The sequence below is a fragment of the Falco cherrug genome, unplaced genomic scaffold (assembly GCF_023634085.1).
Source record: "Falco cherrug isolate bFalChe1 unplaced genomic scaffold, bFalChe1.pri scaffold_58, whole genome shotgun sequence".
Lineage (NCBI taxonomy): Eukaryota > Metazoa > Chordata > Aves > Falconiformes > Falconidae > Falco > Falco cherrug.
Window position 1 is genome coordinate 257,307 of NW_026599496.1, and position 20,436 is coordinate 277,742.

The 20,436-nt window shown below is 53.0% G+C and overlaps 1 pseudogene; it reads right to left on the reverse strand.

Moving 5' to 3' along the window:
* Positions 1-20,436, reverse strand: part of LOC129735195 (hydrocephalus-inducing protein homolog) — a 99,208-nt pseudogene that overhangs the window by 46,155 nt on the left and 32,617 nt on the right.

The window sequence follows — 20,436 nt, forward strand, 5'->3', positions numbered from 1 at the left end:
CGAGCAGAGCATCACCCTTTGGTGCTCAGCACTCAGAGGGTTTTCCCAAGGTGCGTCCTGCAGGTCTCCCTGCACCAGGCACGAAGCTGGTCTGCCCTGGCTGCAGGTGGGTGGACGAACAGCTCTGCTGCCATTTCACCTGCCCCTGGGGAGCTGCTGCCTCAGGTGGCTTCCTCTGAAGATGCTACTGGGGAGCTGGCAGGGTGCAGAGACTCATCTGGAGATCTGGGCACCAGTTATCCCACCGTCGGGGCCCATCTTACCCCCCTCACTCCCCCATCTCTTAGGGAGCATCCAACTCTCCCTGCCCCCAACGCATCAGCTGAACAGGGCAGATGGTTTTGTGTCTTCGGAAGGTAAACGCACTGTGAGAACGCAGGATCAGCATAAGCTTCGCCCAAGACAAACACAGCAACAAGACCCGGTCTACCAGCTGAGGGAATGGAGTGACAACAAGAGATTGACCTCTACAGCTAGATATAAACCAAAACGAATATTCCATGGAAATTGGTTCCATTATGTAAAGAAACACTAACTGCAGGCCAGCGTGGAATAATTATTCTACCCTCTATAAATCTGAGCACCACCAGGAACAGAATTGTTCCTACAACAGTTATTGGGTTTTTGAAAGGTACAGAACATGTGGCTTGCAAAATGCACGTCTGCCACAAGCAGCTAAACACCAACACAGAAGTGACAGATTAGAACAAACGAGTCTTTGAAACACACTTTACAAATGATGTGTACAAGGCTTAGTATGAACCGGTTTTCTGTTGTGGACAGCGGCAGATGAAGGCTAGGGGAAGCTCTGGGTAGATGCCTGATTTGTGGCTCTGGGAAAGCCCACCTCATCTGGGATGTCACCTGGGTCCCCCCAGCTCACCTGGTGGCAGCTCTGCACCCGCTGACAACGGCGGCTCCCAACTAGCTTGCGGGCAAAGACACAAAGGGGGGCAGAGGACGACGACAGCAATCCCACCCACACTCTCCCCTCCGCTGTGCAGCCCATCTGTGGCTGCACAGAGCACAGGGCACGCTGGCCAAGTGCCAATCTCCCTGTAATGTCCCTGCTTACCTGGGGGGCTTGTGGGTGCACATTTAACACACCCCAACACCCCACCCCACCCCACTAATCTAGCCTAAATGCTTAAGGCAGCATCAACCTCCTCTTTCTAGCCCAAAATTTAGGTATCAGAGCACTGTGGAGCCTCTTTGCAGCCAGCAAAAGGAACAGGCACTTGGAGAAGAGTATTATTCTCGTCTCAAGAGGACTCCGACAGCAACAGCGCTTTGAAAAGGCTTATTTTCTCTCCCATTTATAAGAATGTAGCCAGTTTCAGACACACGCACTAGGATCCGCGAATGCCCCCTCCCGAGCTAAGCTCTTTCAGGCAGCACACGCAATTTATCCCACCCAACCTCAGCCAACCTCTCCTCCTCTCCTGCTCAGAGCTGCTCCTGCAGGCACCCTCGCTCGCTTCTGCCTCGGGCTGCCGCCGCCGCAGTGCTGGCAGACCGCAAGGAAAGCGGGCGGGGGAAACGAGGGAAGAGCAAGCGCCTCTAAAGAGCGGCCCAGCCGGGGAACCGGGGAAGACGAGCAAACTGATGGATGATACAGGGCAAAGAAACTCGGCAGCTCCTGCAGGACTCCCAGGCACAAGGGAAATAAAGCAGCACCATTAATTCAGTCGAGGAGTTGCTAACAAGCTACCACCAAGGTTTTCCACTCTTGCGAGAGAATAGACCATAGCGACTGGAAAGGTAAGCAACGTTATTGCAAACAGAAATATGTTTATACTTGTAATGTAGCATTTTCCAGCAGGAGGCTTCTGGGACCTGCTGTTTTCCTCCAGCTCATTCTTTGATAAAGTATGGAAATAAACATATTCCAACTAAAGACAAGTCAGGGACAACCTAGCAACTGGTTTCCATTTTGGTAGCTTCTGAGGGTATCTAACGACTTTGAAATGGCCATAGAACATTCCTAAAGGAGTTCCTGTGGCTTCGGTGAAGCAGAGCCAGGACCTCGAGCACTGAAGAACAACTAGCCTGAAGGACTACAGCAAAACTCCTTGCCGAGCCCACGTGGGAAGTAGGAGCCGAGAGATCCCTACCTGAAGCGGAGGCCCAAGTTGAGCTCCGGAGCAATGGGTTTGTCGGTGACAATCGTTGTGCCCGTGCCGACAGCCTGGACGGGGATGACGTAGGTGTGGCTGTTCTCTATGGACACCTTCACCTCATCCTCAAATCTCTCGGTGTCGTCCAAGTTTGCTATGATGGCCACAGACACCTCGCTCTCGGGGGGGATCACTCCTTTACTGGGTTCAATCCTCCAGCGCGAGCGTTTGCCAGCCTGTAAGATGAGCCAAACAGTAACTTAGGATGGAAACCATGGACCCTGGTCTCCTGCGGGATGCAGAAAAGGATTAAAGACATGAGGGTAAAAACCATGAAGGCTTCGTTTCCCCAACTCTGAGCTACAGTGCCTGGAAGCAGCACCCGTGCAGGAGCTCATACAACCTCTGTTTTACCCTCCCTTAACAGACTCACTTTGTTAACCCAGCTTTGTCTGACCCAAGGGATGCTCACCCTCAGGAGAATGCTATTGTCCCTCCAGCCTCCCTCTTGGAGGGCACACCCAGGGAAGCCACTTGATATCTCCTGGCTTCCCGACAACGGTGGCCAGCTCTGCCATAAAGGCTCCAGGCCAGAGGAAGCCAGGACTGCTCCAGTCCCCCCGCCGCAGCCACACGGCTGGGGGATACTGCTGAGACCCCAAAGAACAACTTTGCAAAAGCGGTTGATGAAACCCCAAAGTCTTCTTTCCCAAGAGTCAGGCTTCTCAACAGCCCCTCAAGGGCTGCAGCCCTCTGTTCCCACGAATCATCACCTGCAGTGAGGTGCCCCAAGGCCCTCTGCTTTGGCAAAGTCAGCTCTTAAGTGTTTATAGCAGGGCAGCGAAACAAGAAGCAGAAAGAAAACCACAAGACATGTGCCCTGTGGGCATGGCCTGGGCTTCCCAAGCACTCTTTTCCTCTGGGTCCTCACGGGCCTCCCTCTACGGATGGGGCAACAGAGGCGCTGGACCCCTCCAGCCCACCTAAAGCCACATTCACAAGGAGCAAGCTCGCAGAAGAGAAATGCACGCAGTGCTCCCGGGCCAGCAGGAAATGCACTGGGATGCAGACACGTGGCTTTCAAGTGTCCGTCACAGCATCAGTGCTACATGCATCACAGTTCAGCGCTGTGTTTGGGATGACAGGCACCACTCATCCAAAACTCTACAGTATTGTCGAGGAGAGGGTTACTTTCCTTTTCTTTTTTTTTTTTTTTTCCTTTAAATAGAAAACAACGGTGTGCTCAGAGGCCTGACATGATAAAAGCAAGTGCTCGATCCAGGTGAAGTTAGCTCGAGTTTCCGTCCGGCGGGCTGGCAGCTCTGAGCTCTAACAGGACACCAGCCAGCCCAAGGGAGAAGAGCAGCAGAAAACCAAGCAGCACTTTGAAGTCACAGAAACATTTAAAATAACACCCCAAAATGACCTCTGCTGACAAGGTGAAGGCTAGCTGGAGGCCAGGGAAGCGGTAACTTGCTGAGCATTCAGGGTCCCAGCAGCAAGCGTAGGTGCTCCCGCTACGCTAACTCCTTAGGCTGGCTGTGCCCTCCACGTAGAGCAGGTCAGGGCTGCATGCCTGCATCCCATAACGGAGCGTGCCAAAGGCATCAAAACGATTCCAGGCACCAGCAACATTTATACACTCAGCTCCATTTAATTTGTCCTCTAGGGCTTCAAAAAAAGAGTCTTGAAAAAAATTTTTAAAAAAGCAAGACGAGACTGGGATGGAGGCAGGTGGCTGCCACGGGGTAAACACTGGGGCCTCACTGACCACGGAGGATTCCCACCAACCCTCCCCTGTGGTCCCTGCAGCTGGTCGCCGGCCTCGGAGGCATCGGCTGCGCTGCCGCCAGCCAAGGGCTACCCAGCCAGCTCATTCACACCGAGCCAGTGGGCGTTAGGTTTTCACTGACGTTAATGTACAACTTCTCCTCCGATTCACGCTGACACCGAGCAGCTTGCTTGAAAAGGAGACCCGATAGCTCTGCTCCAGAGGTGAATCTGCAAGTCTGCTATCTGACAAAGCTCATTTATCACAGCTTGGCAACAAGCCGCGCAGTAAGTTGTACCCAAGGAACTATTACTGAGGAACAATGACAGGCTGTCTCGATGGAGCCAGACTCGCAGTGTCCCAGGGTGACCCAGCGCAGACCCACCGTGCCCTGCCAGGCCAACAGCCCACTCCGGAGGAGCACGATTTGCATCGCATCCTCATCCTTTCCGTTAGCATCTGGTGTGGGTCCCAGGGGCAGCACAGTGCACCGCTGAACAGGAGACCTGCCAGGACCAAAAGGCTCTGCCGGACCAGCTCCGCTCAGGTTTTTAGGTCAGCTTCTGCCTACACCGGTCCAGGTTGTGTCCCAGAGACAAGAAATCCCTTGGGAACACGCTAAAAGCATCCATCCCCCTGCTCTGAAGGCCAAAATCTAACTTCTGACAAGATCCCTGCTCCTTGCTTAGGCGTGAATGCTCCAGGACACGATGCAATAGCTGCACGTGCTGGGCAGACAAAGACAGCAGCTATTTCTGTCCCTGCAGGAGCCTGCACCACTGGACGCCAGAGCCAGAGCGCCAGGCAAGGGCTGGCATCAACCGCTTCGAGAAGCTCAGCGCTGAGATCGTTAGCTTCTCCTGGGACAGATTTCATTGGGAATAAGAGCTGCCAACGTTTGCTTCTAGCGGGCATCAGCGCGCATCAGAGATGGACGGCTGGATGGCTGCCCCAAGGGATGGCCGAGGACCCACCACGCTGCCCTCTGCAAGTTACTTTGAGCCCGTTAATTGAAGCCATCTGGTCATTCCAGCCTTGCACGAGTGGAAGAAGCAGCAGAACTCAACACGAAAAATGCAGCTGTACTTTACCAAGCCATAGCTCTGGCGAGAGAGCGCTCACACCTCGTCAGGCGGATCCACCGCCCCCAGTGGGGGTCACGCACGAAGGGGAAATAACCCCCCACCACATCAGCTGCGCACGGAGCCTTGTCCCAGGGGCTTTAGCTGTCCTAAGGGGCGGGAGCCTGTGCTCTTCACAGCAGAGTGACTCCTCACCCGCACAAACTGCCAGTGGCAGAAAGAGCCCAGAAGCACCCTAAGGCCCACAGGGTGGGGATCAGAGCACAAGGCTGGCCGGATGCTCCCACCAGCCACCAGCCTCCTCCTGGCACCTCGGCACCAGCATCTCCTCGGCAAAAGCAGGGGGACCGCTTTGGTTGAGCCTCTGCCCCAGAGCACCAGCAAGGAGAAGTTTTGTGAAATCGAGGCAGAGCTTCTAAAGCCAGTGGAAAAAAAAAAAGAAAAGAAAAAAGAATTAAAGTGTGGCACTCACTGCCACTGACAACGGAGCCCAATTTGTCACACTTGCTTCAGCTAACAGCAGCTGCTGAGTGAGCCAGCAAAGCTTGTCTCCATTTGTGTCCCCTGGCCATTGCTCAGCCCTCCAGGTCCCATCTGCCCTCCCCGCTGGGCTGGGGAGACCAGTGCCACCACTCTGCACATCGGGGCTCTCCAGCCAGGACATGGCCATGGCTTGGCCAGCTGCTGCCAAGCACAGGATTGAACAACCAAAATCCTCCGGCTTTTCCCTTGGGAAGAGAGCTCAGCTGAGTCACTCTGGCCTGTAGCAGCGTAACTGCCTTGAAGACTTCTACCCTTCTTGAACCCTGTTGGCCAGCGGGTGCAGCACAATGCGACAAGTTCCCTTCTCCTAGATGAGCAGAGTAACAATTTCTTCCATTACTGAAACACAGCAATTTTGAAAGACCATGAACCCATAGAAGATACCGGATGCCATAAAATCCAAACTCTTCCCTGAGGCCAGGTTTCAGGCACCTTTTCCAAGGTCTCCTCCAAACCTTTGCTCCCCCTTTTAAGGCCCACGTGCCCCGGACCTAAGCCTGAGTGACACTGGGAGGGACACAGCCTTCTACCTTCCTCAGCTTTTGGTACAACCCCTCACCAGCATGAGACTGGACGCTCCTGGCCACGAGCCCTGTTCACGACTGATGCTGTGTGTTTCCAGGCCCTGTCAGCTACAACAAAGGGCTCCGGCAAAACCAAACTGGGTGGAAATGCACAAACTGGTACTGCTGTGTATAAGCAAAACACAGCCTTTAAAGCCAAACCAAGGGTTTCATTCTAAAGGTGAGCTTTTGGAGCACCATGAGGCTCTGGTGGGACAGCTCAGGAAAGAGTTAAGCCTATCCATCTTCAAAACTTCTGCTCACCTTGGAAGAGGCCACATATGCAGGGCTAGTGCTGCCCGTACCCTGGAAAGTTAATTTAATCCTAATTTCTAAACAGCACTGCAGATATCATGAGAAGGGCGCAGCACTGTCTGCCTCTGTCTCACTATGAGCAAACACTGACAGGCTGGCCAATTATTCAGCTGCTTTGGGGGCAGGGGGAGTGATTTACAGTAGATTTGAAAACCATCCTCTTGCTGATTGAAGTCTGCTCCGACTTCAGCGAGAGTAGCTGGGGAGAACTGCAGACAATGCTGATGTGCTCTTCAAAGCCTTCACTGCCCGCAACCTGCACGGTTTGCTCAGAGAGCAACAGAATCGCCCGTCAGCCAGACCCAGAAACAGAGTCACTAAAGCAGCATCAGCACTGTTTGGAAGTTTATCTCCGTGTTTTGCGGTCTTTCCATATGGCCATTTCATTAATAAAAGCAATGTCATCAAAAGCTTGAGGGAATAAGCAATGAAATTAGTAAATGAAACAAATCCTGCACTACAGGGGAGCAGAGTATAGGAACTGCGTGTTCTGCCCTTGCTTACACCGCACCTGACCAAGAGCCTTTATACGCTGCCTGAAAAATCCATGGAGTTATCCACAGCGAATCCCAGTGACAAGATAACCAGGTACAGCTTTTTTTTTTTTTTTTTTTTTTTAAAAAAAAAACCAACCAACCAACGAAATCTTGGTCTATGCTGCAAGGTCAGCTCCAGTTGAATGTGGCAGCAGCTCATCCCCGGGAACGCAGACGGGGATCTGCACTGAGCCACCAGGCACCCTCCTGAAGACAACCCAGCTGGCTGTACAAGCACTGCTGGAAACCAGGCAGCAGCGAGCTTCACCTGGAGCACAGGGCTCTGGATCCGGGAGCTCAGGGCTCAGGCTGAAGGAGACAGGACCCCGCATTACGACTGTCATGAGAAGAGGAAACCCCAAGGAAGCTTTTCTGTCTCCTCCTCGTTACAAGGCACTGGGAAACCATTTGCCACCCTGCGGTAGCACATAACAGACCCAGCACGGGGGTTATGCAGGCAGAAGAAAGCTGCCACTGATTAAGAAAAATTACACCCTAGGCCTGTCTTTTCTTTCCTGATCACAGAGACGTGATACGCAGCTGCCTTCTGTGATGCCAAGAGATGTCAACCTTAGCAGTCACACAAAAGATCCCTGAGAAGACAGCATGACAAAGAACAAGTAGGAAATGATCTAAGAACGATGCTTTTTCCTTTCTGCAGGGAGAGCAAACACTTCCATCTATCCATAACAAGCCTTTGGCACTTGTCAATATGGCAAAAATCAGGCACTTAGGGAGGCAGGAAAAGAAGATGACAGCGGAGCAAGGAGGAGAAACAGCCACTTTTATCAGCAGGTTACATCAGCCCCCAGCTAAGCTGCAACAGCTCCTTCATGTTGATCCATTGCTCCAGTCTTTTTTTACCCAAGGCAGACACAAATCCCCCCCTCGCTGGATCCAGAGGATTCCCTAGCAGGCTGGGCTGCCTGGCAGCTGGGAAAGCAATCTGACAGGGAAAAGCACACCTGACAGACACAGGATTCACTGGGTGAGCACAGGATGACACACTGGTCCCAAGGGTCGCAGATCTGCAGACACCCTGGCAAGCAGGGATAAGCCAACCGAGGACGCAGGTATGCAGTCCCTACAACCCTCTTCCCACCCAAAAAGCCCCATCTCAACACACAGATTTGGCGGGGTTTTATTTATTTTCTTCTGGTGGCAGAGATGCTCCCTGCTGCTCCCTGCAACTGAGAACAGAACAGACACAACTCACCCAGCAGAGAGGAGAGGGGTACAGGGAAGCTGGTGCCTGAGGGGAACTGCAAGTAATTCCTGAAGTCACTGTCCCAAAGTGAAGTTCACCACAAATCATCCTGGCTTGCTCAGGTAATGATCTTGTCTCCCCCAAAGCGAGCAGCAAGCTTGCCTTAACAGGAAGAGCAATTTTCACTCGACGGTTAAGAGTACCATCGGGGTGGCAGCACGGCCATCTGCATTACAGCATCTTCCTTTTCTGTTTCAAACAAGACACCAGCCTTTCGTTTGCCCTGTTGCTGCCCCTTCAATTAACCTCATTCAGTTTGTCAAGCTGCCGGTCAGTGTGCATAACATTCCCGATGCAACGCTCCTGCGAAAATTTCAGTCAATAACTTGCTCTTTCAAGTGGAGACCATGATCTCTGAGCCTCACAGCCACCGTTTGCAGACTGGCCAACAAATGGGAGACAGGGAAATGACGGCTCACCCCCCTGCAGCAACCTCCAAGCAGGAATCAAAGCAGTGGCTTTGGCGCTTTACAGGACACAAGGCTTGGGTTCAGGGACACGGGGGAATGAAGGATGCCCGTGTCACCCATCAGCTGGGCTAAGGCACAGCCCAGCCTGCTCCGCTCTCAGGTGGACACGTGCGCGTCACCCTGACGCCCGACTGCATCCCAGGCTTTATCTCCACAATTATTCAGTCCCCTCTGCTTCCCGTCAAGGAGCTGCCAGGCAGCGTAAGGCAGCCAAGGGCAAAACCTCAACTGGGGCAGCAAAAGAGCAGCAGAGCAGGCAGCTGCTGAGGGCCAGGGCGCAGCTCGGGCACATCCTGCCCACGCCCGCGCTGCTCCCATCAGGCAGCCTCAGCAGCACCGTGCCCGGAGTCTGTCTGAAGAGCCTTTGGTGAAGCGGCTGATGGAGCAGGTTCCCAGGACCTGCCTCCTGGCACGTCTCCATGAGAGCAGCAGCTGCCCTGAAAAGCAGAGATGCTCACCATGGGGGAACTCGGCCCCGTGGAGTCAGCAGGGGGGATCATCACACACACAGAGTCACAGAGCGGCTGGGGCTGGCGAGACCTCTGGAGATCATCTGGTCCAAGCCACTGCTCAAGCAGAGCCCGTCTTTATTGCAGGCAAAGAAACCGTCCCTGAGCCGCCTCGTATTACTGCTCTAGTGACTGATCAGCCCCAGGACTGGCAGAGATGGCGGTGAAGCACGACAGGCTTTATTGCCCAGTCCCATGGGTTAGGGCCCTGAGGCAACGGAGGGGCAGATGTACCCTGCAAGCCCCCCGGCTACACCGCGAGCTGCCCGGGCAGGAGGGAGGCATTGCACCGGGGCAGCAGGACCCGAACAGCTCTGCGGGTCACTGCCTGCGACAGGCATGCAAACCCATCATTTCAACACCAGTACCAGCCATCCCTGGTGGCTTGCTCTCACCACAGATGGAAAGCGGGTTTTCATGGTGGATTCAAAGAAAGCTGCCCTGGGAATCCCTCCCCCACTTGGAGGTTACCTTTGTCCCCCAAACAGCTGGAAAAGCAGCAAGGAGGAAATTCGTCCCCCTCCTCCTTGGCCCAGGAGGCTGAGCCTGGCCTCTCGCACGCTGCCTGATGCTTTACCCGCAGACCCAACCAAGCCCACAGAGCCAGGCCTGGGTGAACCAGCTCCACAAATCCAACCCACCTAGCGTGGAGCAGAACAAACCTCCCCCCAACCCTGTTTTTAAGCCCCTCACAGATCCCACCTCCAGTGAGCGGCACATCCCACCCAGCCTCCACACGGAGCCCTCCCTGGCTGCACCAGCCCTGCCCCCCCCCGCCAGGGCAGCAACCCAACCGCCTCCTGCCACCTGCCACGCAGCTTGTCAGCTGCGGCCTCCATCAGTTCAACGGCCTTTCCCTGCGGCTGGCCCCCGGAGATGCTCTGCAACGCGACGGAGCCCACAGACCCTGTAGCTACACAACCCTTACCGTTACATGTTTGTGCAACACCACAGCTGGTTGGGCCCCCAGCAGGTGTGAAACTCACCTCACCACAAGCAGGCTGAGGACAAACTTCACACCCCAGACTGTCACAAACAGCAGTCTGACACAAAGCAAACGCAGACCTAATGGGGAAAGTGTCGGGAAATCCATGCCCTTCCAGGAGCAAAGGGCCACAGGGGCCTCTTGATCTCAGAGTTCCAAAGACACGACTCTCCGTTAAATACCCTCCAGAAAACAAAGGGAAAACTTGTAAAGATGATCCAGACTCCTTTCTGCACAAGCGTCTATGCAAGCTGTCTACTTTACTGAGGGGTGCCCCAGCTAAAACTGCCCCCAGAGCCAGGCTTCTCTCGCTGCGTTGGGACGGAATGCCTTGCTTTCTCTCCGAGACAGCAATATGGAAACGGTGCATGTAAAAATCAAGCCACAGGCTGCTACAGACCAGTCAATTTTCATTGGGAAACAGCCCCACAGATACTTACCATCTCTACACAGAAGGATGCAGGGATGACAGCCTGATTGGAGAGGTGGAGACTTTTGGACGCATCTTGTAGAACTTGAATACTGCCGAAATTTATCTCCCTCGGATGCACATAGACAACCGGTTCTTCTCCAACGCTCACTAAAGACACATTCTGCTCCAGGAAGCAGGTAGGAAAGAAAAAAGAGAAGCAGGGGAAGTTAAAAAATATGAGACAGCTCTAAGGTTCCTCCTCGACGGGGCGATAAGTATGGCTGTTGGAAGTTTTCAGTGTTGCAAGGCTGAAACAGAAGGCCTGGGGCAAGTGCAGGCTCGGGAGCGATCCCATCTGAAAGCCACAAGCTCCCGTTCTCAGGGGACAGAGAAACCCTGGGTCCCACGCTCTCCTTTCCAGACCTCCTCCACAGTTAGCTCTCCTTTCTCTGCCTTGTGCCTGCTCCCGCTCCTTCTGCTGCTCAGCCGAGCCCCAAACCTCCCTGACCACTGCTGCTGCACAGTGACACTTGGACGGTTACTTCTTTGACATTCCCAAAAATGCACCTCTGAAAACCAGCACAAGCCAGAAGCGAAGCAGGCTCTTCAGAGCAGAGATCGTGCAAGTTACTGCACACATCTGATGTGTGCCTAGGTGCATTGCCGGTATGACATGAATAACAGGCATTAATTATTCATTACATCATTCAAGCCGTGTTTTTCCTCTTGACAGTCAGACCCAAAAAGCTTTCTCCTTGCAGAACTGGCACAGACTACTGGAGGAGGAACACGGATCCCTTTGCTAAACCACCTTCCCACATCATTAAAAACAAGGAGAATTTGTCCAGTCTTGCTGTGGATTTTACTGGTTCCAAACACCTCAACACTTCAACAGGATGTGAATGCATAAAACTCCCAATGCTGACCAGATGCTGTATGATTCACTGGAGGGCACAGAGTACGATTTAACCGAAAAAGAAACCAGCCTCCACCGTGTACAACCTTTAATGATGTCTGGCTCAAGGAAGTGGTATTGACAGCTGTCAGAATCACCAGCCTAACTCAGCCAGAAGCAGCAGCATCCAGAAATGCTCATCCCTTGACAGGCCACTGATGCATGCAACTAAGCACCAAAAAAAATCACCTACCAAGGCTGGGGCCTCAAAAATAAGGAACTGAAGCCACGCACGACGATGCATGTCTGGGTGATGCTGCCCAAAGCTCCCAGGAAGGAGGAGCTGCAGGGAAGAGCTGCGCCTCGCCAGCCAGCTCAGCTTCCTGGTGACAGCGGGACAGCAGCAGCAAAGGCAGGGCAGAGCTCTTTGGGAATGAGCAGAACAACATCTGGAGGATGCCCAGGCAAGCTGGCTTCTGTCAGCCTGTGTACTAACACGACGCATCCTCACCACCAAGGAGAGGGCTTCAAAAACCCCAACCCCTTCGTCTACAGGGTTCTTAAAAGGGACAAGAAAAATGCCATGCAACAGCGTTACAGGCAACATGGCACAGGGAAAGGCAGCAAGAAGAGATGGCAGCTCTGCCATCAGCAATATTGCCACAGCTACAGAAACAGCCACCAGCCACCGCCCCACCCCACCCCACCCCCCAGCACCTCTGGCTTTGTCAACAGGTAGGTCATGTCACATTTGATCACTTAGGAACGAAGAGCATCTGACCCTGGCGGACAGCTGTGCTCGAGTGCCCGCTTATTCTGACAGCGGTCAGCTGCCAAACCCCCTGCCTGCGGCACACGAGGCTGCCTTGCCACCAGTAACGCCAGGGCTGGGATTTACCAGCTCCTTCATGCAGATGACACACACCAGACTGAAGCTGGCACGCGGTCACCTGCAAACAAAATACCCGACAACAGAGCTGTGGAGGGACTCTGCACAACCTGGATGAAAGATCTGTACCACGTTCCGCCTGAAATGGCGGTAAAGACCAGGCATCGACACTGGGCACCCCAGCCGAAGGCAAGAACGAGCTTTGAAGTTCTATTGGAACACGCTGCAGCGATTCCCAAGGTCAGACTTGCAGCCGTACGGGTAGGATCTGCCACCAGCGCAGGACATGTAACAAGACAGCCAGCTCTTCTGCCAGCCCAGAAAGCTTTGGGTGCGTCAGCTACCAGGGAACTACTGGAACTGCACTGCAACCAGAAGACAGACCTATAGAAAACGCAATGCATCTAGTCCTTTCTTTAGGGACAGCTACGATTCTCCAGCTGAAATGCTCGCCCTTTGGGCAAAACATCGACACGTTCACGGCCAAATAGAAAAGATTAAGGTAAGGTCAACTTTCAATTTATAAATTGTTAGCCCAAGGGTAAAAGCTTTTCAAGGGACCTGCAGCTCAAAAACCAGGTGACATTTAAACAACTGGCTATTCCAGTGGGGAGAAACCCTCCTCTTCCAGGGAAGCATGCCTTCTATCTGCGAGCAACTGTTTTGTCAAACGTGAGACTTCCCTGCAAAGCCTGCATTGCCTGGCCTTGCTGTTGACTGGTTTACATGCACATCCCCAGCAGCCGGGGTTGAGATGATCAGTGGCATCCAGGGGATTTGGCATCATCGTTTCAATTCATTTTATAAAAAGTTTATAGCCCTGCATTTGCTTTCAAAATGTCAGCCTTCCTTTCCGTTACAGAAAGCTTCAGGTTCTCAGGAATCCTCTGATATCCTCTTCTGTGCTCAGAGAGAGGACAAGACATTTTAAAACAGCTGCTTCAAAAGTTAATCTCCTTTTAAATTAAAAAGGTTCTAAAATTAAATTATTAACTAAATTTGTTCTCTGTTTCAGCCAGTGGAAGCCAGGACACCACATACAACATTCTCTTGCCTACACTTTGTTGTTGCTGCTGTACATGCCTGAATGCCAATGTCTTGTAGGAGGCTTTAGTCCAGGAATGCTTCGCCTCACCCCTTTCCAAGCTTGGTAGGGAAAAAAAAAAAACCAAACCAGTCTGTACTCCAGATGCAAGCAGCGTGGAGTCTCATGCATCTTTGGATGGGGCTTTTGGCAAAGAGATATGATGGATATTTCTCAGGTGGGATGGACCTGACTTTCATGAAAGCTTAAATCCAGCTTTACAGAAATCATCATTTCAGCACGGCCTCCTACACCGCCCTTGCTTTAGCGGCATGCAGCAATGTCCCTGTGTGCTCCTGAACAAAAGTTCTAATGAAGCAGCAGTTGCTGCTCATCTAATGATGCAGGAGAGCGAGAGACCCAGGAATTGTTCTGGGTTTCAGGCTGGGCTTGTTATCCCGCTTCACACGCCCATCTCAGACGCCTACGAGGACACCACCCTTCTCTAGGCATTAGCTGTTACTTATGCCACGAATCCCTTCTTTCCTTGTCCACACCAGCCACATATTATGACCTTCTCCTTTTCCCTGGCAGAACCCCAGTACACTTTATGCCCCACCAAGATGAGTCACACAAAGGCACGCATCTCGCCTAGCACTCACCAGCGGGGATCTTTCATTCCCAAACACTGAGACACTAGCAATAGTATCCTGCCTTCCCATCGCCTGGGCTTCCAGCGTAAACGGGATCTCCACCGAGCTGTGAGGCTGGATAATCCCACACGGCACAGGGCTGGAGTACCACACAGCAGCATCCTCCTTGTGCTCCTGTAAGGGACAGAATCAAAGAAGACAATTGTCAGAATTTGACAGAACCTCAGAATCTGAGGAAACTTCAAGCTCCTTAACATCTACTACAATGGAAATTCACCCGCATTTTTAAAAATCCCTAGGAGAAAGCAGAGAAGCGCAACGCAAGGTGCAAGATTTATATGGGGCTAAGTAGCATCCTCACAGGGTCCAAAAGCTGCTGCACCCACAAACACCCCACTCCGGTGCTGGCGGCCTCCTTGCAGCTGCTTTTCACAACCCTCAAAGTTCTCCTGCATGAAAGCACCCCAAAGACTAGAACCAAAACTGCTTCCTAAAGAGTTCAAACCGCTCCTGAAGTTCATATTCAGGTAGCTTCCCGTTCTCTGCAAAACTTTAGGTTTGAACACTAAACAGCAAGGTCTTCCCCAAACCCCCTTTTTTCCTAATAAACCCCTCGATAACGACGTTGGAGGGCAGGAGGCGAACGCAATGCCAAACCTGAGGAAGGACTCCATAGCAGCCTGGAAGATCACTGTCATTCACAAGGGTCAGTGTCCGCTCGTAAGGGAATTTCAGAAAGCACCGTCCGAATCTCAGAACAGGGCTGAGCACGTGCAGCGGAGGAACCACACATCTGGGTGAAGAGATGACCAAAAGGAATTAGAGACACAGAGAATGTAGAAGTTGTTCACTCCCCAAACAGCATGAAATAGACACAAGGCATTTGTCTCTGCCAGATAGACGTTTCCTACCTCTACGGCAATCGATCACCTCTAACTTCTTTTTTATCAACAGACTCTCGTAAAGGAGGGGCAGCCCCAGACTCCCGTGGCAGAGGCTGCCCAGTGCCCTGCCCCAGTGCTCTCTCATCAAGCTTTGCCCCTCCTTTGCCCCAGGAGGCCGGCAAGGACCCTCCCACAGTCCCAGCAAGGCACGAGCTCTGCGGGAGCCTTCCCGCTGAGGACCAGCACTCCCCAAAGCTCAAGAAAAACAAGACTCCAGCATCTCAGTAAAAGCAACTCCCTCCTCTCCCGTACCGCTCTCGCCCTGCCTGAAACCTCAGCCGCTTGCCCCCGCGATGGAGGGCACCAGCACCGCCTGCCTCTCGCAGTGGGTGACCAGCCTCTCCCAGCTCCTGCAGCTGCCTGGGTCCTCCACACACCAGCCCACACACTGACTTTTCCCATTCCCACTCGTTTTACAAAATTGCAGCCCAGGCACCGCCTGGCTGACTGCCTGGGAGAGGGAACAGCACCAGAGAACTGTGTCCCTCTCGTCATTAAACTGGCACCCGCTGCGGCGCAACGCCATTGAGCGTGGCTGCAGCAAGAGCAGCTTTTGGCTTAAGTCTGGGAACGTTCATGCTCAAGAGAACCAGAGAGAGCTGAGCTCACCTGCCACACCAAGGACAAGTTTCCCCTTTAGTTTCCCCCCACCAGTCCTGCCGTAAGCCCCTTTCCCATTTGCACACGCCTTCATTAACTGAGCCAGACCCCAGCTTTCAGCAGGCTGCTCGCCGCCTTCCAAACAAATGCTGCATTTTGGGCCAACCCAACACAAGCCCACCGCTTGCAGGGAGAAGCAGGGGCAGCCCTTTGCAGATTCGTTACTCCTCAAGTCCCAGACGACGGGCCAACAAGGAATATAAGCACTGTTGCCTTCAAAACAGAGCAAGAAAGGCATGGCCCTGAGCACGGAGCACAGGTGCTTCTCAACAGGGCCGCTGGCAAAGCACGGCTGTGCTCACAGCGAGCTGGGCAGAACCAGCTCATGAAGCACCATTTCTCCTTTGGGGCGGCAGCCAGCACACCACACGCCAGGCAGCGTGCTGGGCCTGGCTACGCGGGGAAAGGTGGCCAGCTGCAAGGAAAGCGCCGGTACCTGGCTGTGAGAGGCAGCGCCAACACCTCCTGGCCAACACCATCCACGTCCAGCACCAGCGCCAGCTCGTATTGCCTCACCGTGTTGGAACACAGGGTGACCTGGTAGAGGAGAAGAGCAGCGTCAAATACTTCAGCACTCCCAGAAGCCATCAGCCACGCACGTGTGGTGTCCTGCCCTTCTCCTTCCACGCTAAGGAAAGGGAGCGTTTTGCCTTGCTTCTGCTGCTGCTCCACGTGTGGACCACTGCCTTTCCCAGTAACAAAACTCTGCTGACAAACCCCACCTGTGAAATACACCTTGCACACCAGGGCACGTGTAAGCTAAATCAAAGCACAACTCATGGTCTACTCACCACTGTATTAAGGGACCAATTTTTCATCTCAACTACAATAGCGGGAACCCAGGGGAGATCTGTTGACTTTCCCAGAACGAGTTCAGCTTTACACTGGGAAGCTGAGGGCAAAACGTGGCCCAGCAAAAGCTGTGCAGTTTGTTCATGGCTGCTGGAGCTTTCTCAGCCCCCGCTGCAGTGAATGCAACTCATCCTGCTCAACAGGAGAGGAAAAATAAGACCGGGAAGAAAAGCAAACTGCTTTAGGCAATGGCATCTCTCTTTTCAACAGCCACCTTCCGTCCTCACCCTTCCTCGGCCCCCTTCAAATCAAACAAATCGCTCTAAGCAGCTCAGAAACACACGCACGGCTTCTGTGCTTGACCACACGATACGTGATCCTTGGCTTACGACTCTGGAAACAAAACGCTGCTCCATCCCAGAGTCCCCCAGCTAACAAAAGCCCATCTCTTACTCGGTTATGCCCAAAGCCAGCAGCGCTGCAGCTCCACCTGTTGAAGCACGTATGGCTGGGCTCATCCCATACCTGGATATCCAGGGCTCCTTGGGAGCGGATGGTGCCTTTGCAAGGCATTATGGTAAATTCCATTGGCTCGACGTGATGTTGGGCTCCCTTCCTCCAGGACAGGCAAGCGTTGTCTGAAATCTGAGTAAAACTGGTGATGCTGCGCTGTCCTGAGCCATCGCCAGGAATGCGAAGGTTGAAAGTCACAGGCACCAAGGAGGTGTTAGTGAGGCGACACGACAGGGTGTGAGGAAAGCCTGGGAAGGTGAGACAAATACCAGTTAAGTCCCCAGTTACGCTGCGATTCCTGCTGCGACTCTCCTGTTAGGATAAAACCCTGCTTGGAGTTGAGCTCTTGTCAATGTGCACGGCAGGTAACTGAGAAGCTCGGGGAGGAGCGAGTTGTGACTGAAGTTGCCTTTTCTCTCGACGGCCGAGCTTGCTTCCTTGGCAATGGGCAGCGGTGTTGGTGCTGAAGAGCAGAAGTCTCCCTCTAACTGTGAGGAGCCCTCTCACCTGCCCCCAAACCAGCCCCAACTCTTTCTCACTGACGAGCGTGCATCCAGACAGACCATTTATCCTGAAAATTCAGCCTGTAAAATTCCCCATTAACTCCATGAACATTCCCCTGGTTTTCAATATATGAAAGTAGCAGATTTTCCTTGCTGTAGCTTCTCTTCAATAACAAGGAAGGACGAAACTGGGCACTACAACATGATGCACAGCACTCTGATGCAGCTTCCCTAGGCAGGATCCCTAAGGCAGCTCCTGTTTCGGGGCAACCAGACTGAGCACAGGACGACTGAGCACAGGACAACTCAGCCCACCCCACTGCAGGAAACCTGACGCTTCCTTAGAAACGAGCAGGAACGTGTCTCGCCTTACCTAACAAATGGGGACATCACATCCTCGCTGCCTTTGATTACTGCCCGCAACACCTGACATCACTTTAGCTCTGACACTTGCTTTCCCTAATGGAAAACCAGTGATACAACCACACTGGGTGGCAGGGGATGTGCTGCAGAGGCAGGACACCAGCCCGCAGCTTGCTCTGGAGCGGACACCAGCTCTGCCAGAAGGAGACACCTCCCATGCCCTGCTTACCAAGCGCTATTTGCATACAGACAGGGAGGAAAACCACCTGCAGGCACAGCAGATGTTTCTCCGTGCCCATCAGCAGTGAGCATTGCCCACCGCCAGCAATTACTCCGGCCGGGGGGTGGGGGGGGCACAGAAAGGACACACACAGACTGCACAGCCCCAAATGGGACCGAAGTCGCCAGAGGCAGACAACAGTCAGCAGCACAGTTACAAGAAGCAAAAATACAATAGCTGCCTTCAGCTGAAAAGGCCTTGTTAACGAAATCAGATTAAGTAGGATGAATCTCCTATTACACAACCGTATTCCTGCCTGGTGCATTTCTTGTGGGTTTATTTATTCAAAAGGAAACACAGCAGTGGCAGAGCGGTGATGCAGGGAGAGGGGGAAGTGGCTCGGGGAAGGTAATGAGTTTACTTTAAAAAGCCCACAAACATCATGAAAACACAGAGGCATCCAGGGTGCAGAATGATAACGGCCCTTCAATCAATCCGCAATTGATTTCACATTTAAACTTTAGATCATCTCAGTAAAAAGCCTTTTGTGAGACTCGAGATGGAGAATCAGAATCTGCATTTCAATGGAGACACTGGGGCTCAGCCACCCGCTCCGTCAGCGCTTCAGCTGGGGAAGGAGAAGGAGCCCACATCTCTGGGGACATCAGTGCCCAACACAGAGCTACTGCCTGGGCTTAGATAACCAGGAGCCCTCACGGCACAAATCAACATCTCACACTAAAGGTCAAGTGGGTAAGTGGTGTCCTCGCCTTGCAGCAGGAGCGTTCGCCCTGAGCAGCCACAGGCTAGCGTGTGGCTCCAACGCCCTTCTCCTGCAGCCCCAACCCCTGGGCCCTTCTGGGACAAAGGCTTTCGCCATCATTCTGTCGCCAAGGTATGGGAGGCTGGGGCTGAGCAGGCTCTGAGGGCACCAGAAAAATACTGGCTTGCTATTCCTTTGGCCCTATTTGCTCTCACGACAGTAAAACACCACCTGAGCAAGCGGCAGCCCTGCTTTTAACACCCTGAAGGCTGCTGTGGAGGAACACAAGCGACAGACGCTCTTCAAGTGCTTCATTTCAGTAAGGCACAGACCTCCCGACCTGCGGTCCAAGCCCAGGGCACACTCACCAAAGGAGACATCCCCGAAGTGGAGGGAAGGTACATTGAAATGGAGAGTTGGTCCAATGACACAGCCCCTGTAAGGACAAAGGCAGAGGAGGAACTGGCTTGGTTAAAAAGAACTGCAAAGCATTCAGCTTTTGTTACCACCGGGACAGGGAAAAGCTGGTCTCAGCACCACAGTGGGTTTCAAACCAACCCGTCACCCTCGTGCTCGACTAAGACATTAGACGACACCCTTTTTTCTCTGCTCCATCACCAAATGAGGTAGGTGGGAGATGATTACACAGAGATGGCTACAGATGTGCCCACCAGGCTCCTAGAACCCTCCTCACCTGACAGTCAAGGTCACAGGCTCAGGGGACCCACCCACACTGAACCGGAATTCTTCTGTGAATGGCCCCAGGATGGTGGAACTGAAGGAGATCCGGAGGACTTGGAGGCCATCTGGTGAAATGATGCCCTCCTGGGGGTGGAAGGAGAAGCAGGAGCCCAGAGCCGTCCCTGGAGGGACCAAGCTGAAGGGGGCATCGATGACTCCTTTGTTAAACAGGATCGCCTGCAGCAGCAAGAAATCAAAATGGAAATACATGAGGAATCTTCCTTCCTTACAGAAGGCTGATTTCTTCTCTAATTAGACATCTATAAAAGGCAGAAGATGCCACGTGTTGCTGCTTGGCTGAAGCTAAAGAACACACAACGGGACAGGTTCTGCCTTTGGGCTTTTGCATGCAGAACAGCGATAACTTCACAGAAACTGAGTCACCCTGGGCTTATTCCACTGACACAGAGCAGTCCGCTTGGACTTGCATCACCAAGGCGATGCAGACCTGCCCCAAAGAGCAGCAAAGGGCGGTCACAGCATTACTGGCACATCGCCACCTAACTGCTTCTGCTCCAGACGAGCCCAGTCCCGCCAAGGGCAAACACATTCAGCTCCCATTGCCGCCAACAAGCTCATCTGATGTGGAAAATACCTCGGGACAGCCCTATAACCAGCTTCAGCAGCACTCCCCGACTCTGCTAGGGTACGTCAGTGAGGCTCATTTTATTCTTTTCTTTCATCCGAGAGTCTCTCTGTCTTTGCTCAACCAGACACGTCAAGAAAGGGCGAGAGTGAGGTGCATAGCAGCTCCTCCTAGTCTAAAAAATTTCTCTTTCACAAATATTCACAGCCATCATCTGCCAATTTACCATTATTTACTGTTCCAACAAGCGACGCAATCCTGCGGCGCTTGGTGAGATTCAGCTCTCTTCACGTTCAGCAAGGAGCGCCCACACCTGCCTG